Source organism: Leiobunum rupestre, chromosome 5, assembly GCF_980474605.1.
Source record: "Leiobunum rupestre chromosome 5, qqLeiRupe1.1.hap1, whole genome shotgun sequence".
In the NCBI taxonomy this organism is placed as follows: Eukaryota; Metazoa; Arthropoda; class Arachnida; order Opiliones; family Sclerosomatidae; genus Leiobunum; species Leiobunum rupestre.
In genome coordinates, this window is record NC_143388.1 from 38,186,296 (window position 1) to 38,192,295 (window position 6,000).

Sequence of the window (6,000 nt, forward strand, 5' to 3'; positions counted from 1 at the left end):
GTAGCCCGCCCTTCGGCCAGGCCCCATCTAGAACTAAAATCCCGTGTAGACTGTTTAGGCCGGGCTCCAGCTAGAACTAAAATCCCGTGAAGACTGTTTCTGCCGGGCCCCAGCTAGAACTAAAATCCCGTGAAGACTGTTTCGGCCTGGCCCCAGCTAGAACTAAAATTCCGTGTAGACTGTTTCGGCCGGGCCCCAGCTAGAACTAAAATCCCGTGAAAACTGTTTCGGCCGGGCCCCAGATAGAATTAAAATCCCGTGTAGACTGTTTCGGCCGGGCCCCAGCTAGAACTAAAATCCCGTGTAGACTGTTTCGACCGGGCCCCAGCTAGAACTAAAATCCCGTGAAGACTGTTTTGACCGGGCCCCAGCTAGAACTAAAATCCCGTGAAGACTGTTTCGGCCGGGCCCCAGCTAGAACTAAAATCCCGTGAAGACTGTTTCGGCCGGGCCCCAGCTAGAACTAAAATCCCGTGTAGACTGTTTCGACCGGGCCCCAGCTAGAACTAAAATCCCGTAAAGACTGTTTCGGCCGGGCCCCAGCTAGAACTAAAATCCCGTGAAGACTGTTTCGGCCGGGTCCCAGCTAGAACTAAAATCCCGTGTAGACTGTTTTGACCGGGCCCCAGCTAGAACTAAAATCCCGTGTAGACTGTTTTGACCGGGCCCCAGCTAGAACTAAAATCCCGTGAAGACTGTTTCGGCCGGGCCCCAGCTAGAACTAAAATCCCGTGAAGACTGTTTCGGCCGGGCCCCAGCTAGAACTAAAATCCCGTGTAGACTGTTTCGACCGGGCCCCAGCTAGAACTAAAATCACGTGAAGACTGTTTCGGCCGGGCCCCAGCTAGAACTAAAATCACGTGAAGACTGTTTCGGCCGGGCCCCAGCTAGAACTAAAATCCCGTGAAGACTGTTTCGGCCAGGCCCCAGCTAGAACTAAAATCCGTGAAGACTGTTTCGGCCGGGCCCCAGCTAGAACTAAAACCCGTGAAGACTGTTTCGGCCGGGCCCCAGCTACAACTAAAATCCCGTGAAGACTGTTTCGGCCGGGCCCCAGCTAGAACTAAAATCCCGTGAAGACTGTTTCGGCCAGGCCCCAGCTAGAACTAAAATCCCGTGAAGACTGTTTCGGCCGGGCCCCAGCTAGAACTAAAACCCGTGAAGACTGTTTCGGTCGGGCCCCAGCTAGAACTAAAATCCCGTGAAGACTGTTTCGGCCGGGCCCCAGCTAGAACTAAAATCCCGTGAAGACTGTTTCGGCCGGGCCCCAGCTAGAACTAAAATCCCGCGAAGACTGTTTATATTATTTGATATAAATAGAAAAGAAAATGTTTAAACTGAAAGTAAAATTAAAATGAAAAAAATATAACGGTAGCGAGATTCGATCTTTCACTCGTTCGCTCCAAAGTGCGCGTCCTTAACCATTACGCGGATTCCCCCGTTTTGGGCTACCTTAAAAAAACATCCTATACAATTCAGAGGGTTTTTAAGGCGGAGGGAAAAGTGAGCTCTAAATATACTCCGCTGCCGCGGAGTATAATTATACCATAAGCCTCCAAAATTAATAGAGGCCGGTGCACGCTTAAAAAAATATTTTATTACTGGCATTTTAATGCGCGACGTTTCACCGCTGGCGCGCTGTTTCCCAAAACGGAAACTGATATCTGTGACGTCACTTTTTTAAATTTGGTTTCCGGCTTTCGCTGTTACTACTTTATTTTCGTTGCTGTTTGGCCGGTGCTGGCGAGTCGCGATTCGTAATGAAACTTTTTACTATTATGGTAAGTTTTATTATTTATTTTTAAAGTTATATTGCTAAGTTACCTTTGTATATTATATATACTCCTTTATTAACAATCTTTCAAAAACCTGAACTTAAAAATTAGACATAAATTGGAGTTTAGGAAGAACTTGTAGGCAAACTTTAAGCCTTGGTTCTATTTTGCCATAATTATGAACCGAATTAATTTATAATGTATTAATTTTGATTCATCGTTAATACATACAGACAGCAAGATGGTAATTTGCGTAGTGCCTGATTGCTTCCAAACTGAAAAAAGAATACCACTATTCCTGATCAAACTGAACATGTTAGTTTATAATATCCCTCAAGATTGTTAATTTCACTACTTGTTTTAGTGACTGATTTTGTGCAATATTCACTAAAAATAATTCCAAGGATTAAGGTTCTTTAATCGTATATGGAAGTAATACTTCCACATTTTAATGTTCCTTTAAAATGTAATTGCGGCGACAATAATCTTCCTAAAATATTATTAGAAGGGTTTTTGAGACCGATGTTAAATAACCACGCTAAAGATCTCAAAGAATTAGTCAAAAAAATTAATAAAAAACCCTTATTCCGTAAAGTATTAAAAGTTTAAATATCCTAAATTTATAACAAAATGATTTTTAATATTGTCCTGGAGATATTTTGAGCTGGATCATATTGATCATTGTTTCTATATGCATATGTAAAAACTAGATAATAGTTTTAAGAAACATTGTTATCGGTATTATTGTAAAAAATACATCTGGATTGTAAAAAATTCATTTGCATTGTAAAAAATACATCTGTATTGTAAAAAATACATCTGTATTGTAAAAATACATCTCTATTGTAAAAAATACCGAAATTTGTTTCGAAAAAAACTGTAAAAATATATGTTACGTATAAAGATTGCTGGGCTTGGCCGAATTTCTTGCTTGTGGGAACAAAACCAAAAATTTGAAAACTTTACGAGAAGTAGCGCCATCTCTCTCGAAATATCGGTATTAGAGGTTGGAAATTTTCCCCACCCGTGAATAAGCGCGCACCGGCCCCTATTAATTTCGGAGGCACCACCATAAGCATTCGCTCCATTGCAAAGCAAAACGAGTTCCAACGAGTTTTGACTGGGCAAATTAAGTCAAGTCCTCGTTTTGGCTTTTAGTTTTTCTCTTCATAGAGTTGACTTCCTAAAAAACATTATGATACCATTGAGGTAGTCACACACTGACTTTGGTGACGAGTCATGGTGTAAATTGTTGACGACAACGAGCTGCAACGTATGAGCCACACAGCCTAAGCGGTTCCATTTCGCTCCTTTGACAGTGTTTTCAACGATCATCCAACTTTCATCGTTCCAGGCTGAGTAAATGAGTGACACAGGCTCAAGTTAAACAAAACAAAACATATACAATTTTACTACAGGCAAACTGAGAGTCTGCGATAGCATATTTGAAGCAAAGAGATTAATTGTCTTTATGAAAAGCAACAGTTTATCAACCTTTGGGGAACGCTCTTTAGTTATCGCAACTGCAAAGTGTTTTAAATCAGCTCAGTGTCCAATCCCCAAACTTCCTCTTGCCTACAATCGTAAAATCTTTTAACTCTCTCTCTGGTAAATTAACACGGAAATCCCAAAATCACTTCGAAAAGTAATGATAACATTGCTAAATCTCCAACCACACGGTTTTTGGCGAGTATTTAAAAAAAAAAGATACCCATCCCTATTAAAATAAACGTAATACAATAAGGTTCTTTAAATGTTTTATTTTATAAAAGGGGTGATGCACATCCTTAGGCGACTTAAAAGCTTTTTATTTAATACGCTGCACGAGACAGCGCTCGTTTCTTTTTTGGCGTGCTCTGTTTTTTATTTCTTTTTGCTCAAGCTGCCTCGCGCGGCGTATTTAATCTTATTCTGTTAAGTCGCCTAATGTTGTGCAGAACCCCCTTATATCTAACAATATTTCAAAAACCCCATTGGTGCAAATCAGCCCCCTTAAAATTACCATAATCTAAGGGATAATCGGTGTCGTTATCAAAATCTTAAACTTCCCAGGGCTCGGAATATAGCTCTTGAAGATTAAATGCTTTTGTCATATTGCTAGCATTATCCACGCAAACAGTAACAACCTAAAATAATTTTATTTCAAAAATGATTAACTGTAAGAATTCGGCTAGCTGCACTAACTCGTATATAATTAACCCGCCCAGCATATATCCTGGTGGTAGGCCAACCGCAAAAGACGTTGGACTACCATCAGGATATTTGCATGGCGGGAAGTAAACTTAAAGGAGGGCAGGTAGAAGAAAATCATGCAAAAATAAGCAAAGCCGAAATATTTAAATACAGGCAAAAAATGCGAATATGTGTTAAGCACTAATAATTACAAATTTAAATGTTTTTTTAAGGAATGCTCCTGAGACCTTCCAGTTTGTGGATGAAATAGCCCTGTTATTGATAAATAATTCACAATAAATTGAATTATTCGTATTAACATTAGCTATTATGCATTTCTAGCTATGGCCAATCATCTAAAGAAACTGGCGGCGATAGCAATCCGTTTCAGAGGCTATTTGATGCTGTGGCACTTGACATCACAAATGGAATTTCCAGTAAGATTGTTTTCAATTTTGACTTGTTGTTCATAGTAATACGATTGCTGTTATAGGTTTCGATTACGGTCAACAGGGTGAAAGCGTTCAATGCTCTGCACATAGCTTCCAAGAGCAGGACGAAGCCACTACCTCCCGAATTGTACCTGTTCCGAGTGCTCCGTTAGAAGTGGTATCAAAAACATCGGCTGGTTAATTTTATAACATGATTATGAATAATATTTTCAAAAAAGGGCAATACCTGGCGGGGAGATGTTTTATAATATCGACTACGAGACTGATTTGAGAACGCTTTCCTCAACTCATTTTCTGGCTGCTTGGTCGTCATCAGTCGTAGGCAAGGAAACTTCCACTTGAAGCTAAACCCTATCCTTCTTATAGTTCCGTCTTCAAGGAAACGTTATCTCCCGTTTTAGAAGAGAATTTGTGATGCTCTCGACGGTTTTGCATCTGAGGAAAAAAGTGGTTTTAGGAATATCCTTTTTTATACGCTAAAGCTTTTAAAAAGCTATTTGCGTTAGAAATTGTTTATAATAATGGTTACCACAATTTTAAACCAGCCTTTAATTAAATATGTTGTTGGATCGCTGTCGAAGTTGCGTTATTAATAATCGCTTGATGCATTTTAGGTGTTTCCCAATTTCGACGAAAGTTTGTAAGCGCGATAACTTCTCAACCGTTGGTTGTAGAGGGAAATTTTTTCCACTTTCTAAATATGAATCGACCATTGTGAATTCAAAAAACGCGCGAGTCCGTGCCGTAGAACCAATATTTAAAAAGTGGTCAAAAATTAGTTTTGACGGTACCCGCCAAAACTATTAATTTTTGGCGGACGAAACCGATAAATAACGAAATATATTAAAAAATAAATAATAGTTGCAATTGGTTTCATCGATCTATCTATTATAGTTTTCTAGCAGAATTAAAAAGAGGGCAAAAATTTCACCTGTCGAAGACTTTTTAAACAGAGTGTACGTCTGCAGCTTATTAAAGTTCAATGTCCTAATATTTAAAAAAAAATATTGACCAGGTGCTACAGGGTGAGGAACGTTGTTGTAAATGCAATAATTGTACAAATAACTACAAGCTGTGATAATTTCACAAACTTTTGTTGGCTCATAGCACAAATGCCCTCCACTTTCGTCAAGACATCTTAATCTTGATTTTAATACGCCATTTAGACGTTCAATAACGTTCTTCCTATTATATCATCATCTTTTGATTATTTGGAAACTTACAATAATAATTACACTTAACCTCGTTTATGTTGGTTATTAAATTCTAGCTCATTTGGTGTAACAGCATCCAAGATGGGAGTTAGCAGCCAAGGTTGCAATCCGTAACCATTATCTTCAAGTAAATAACCTACAGGCATTCTACCATTAACAAAACTTTGGTATAACCCACAGTTACGCAAAATGGAAGAATCACGTATGCAGCCAGGCCAAAAGGCAACGACATTTAGAATCCTGAGGTTATTGTCACAGACTATTTGGACATTGATTGAGTGGTTTCAATGTCGGTTCAGATACTCTACGGCATTTTCGCTTGATGCCTTTATATTCACATGCGTAGAAACAACTGCAACACTTATGCAAGAATGACCTCTGAAATTA

General features: G+C 39.3%; 1 long non-coding RNA gene across 1 annotated transcript; it reads left to right on the forward strand.

Moving 5' to 3' along the window:
- Positions 1-1,718: 1,718 nt before the first annotated feature.
- On the forward strand, positions 1,719-5,327 carry LOC149944410 (uncharacterized). The gene is made up of 4 exons (XR_016480967.1): positions 1,719-1,781; positions 4,290-4,384; positions 4,441-4,556; positions 4,618-5,327. It is a non-coding gene; the product is annotated as an uncharacterized LOC149944410 (long non-coding RNA).
- The last annotated feature ends 673 nt before the right edge of the window (positions 5,328-6,000 follow it).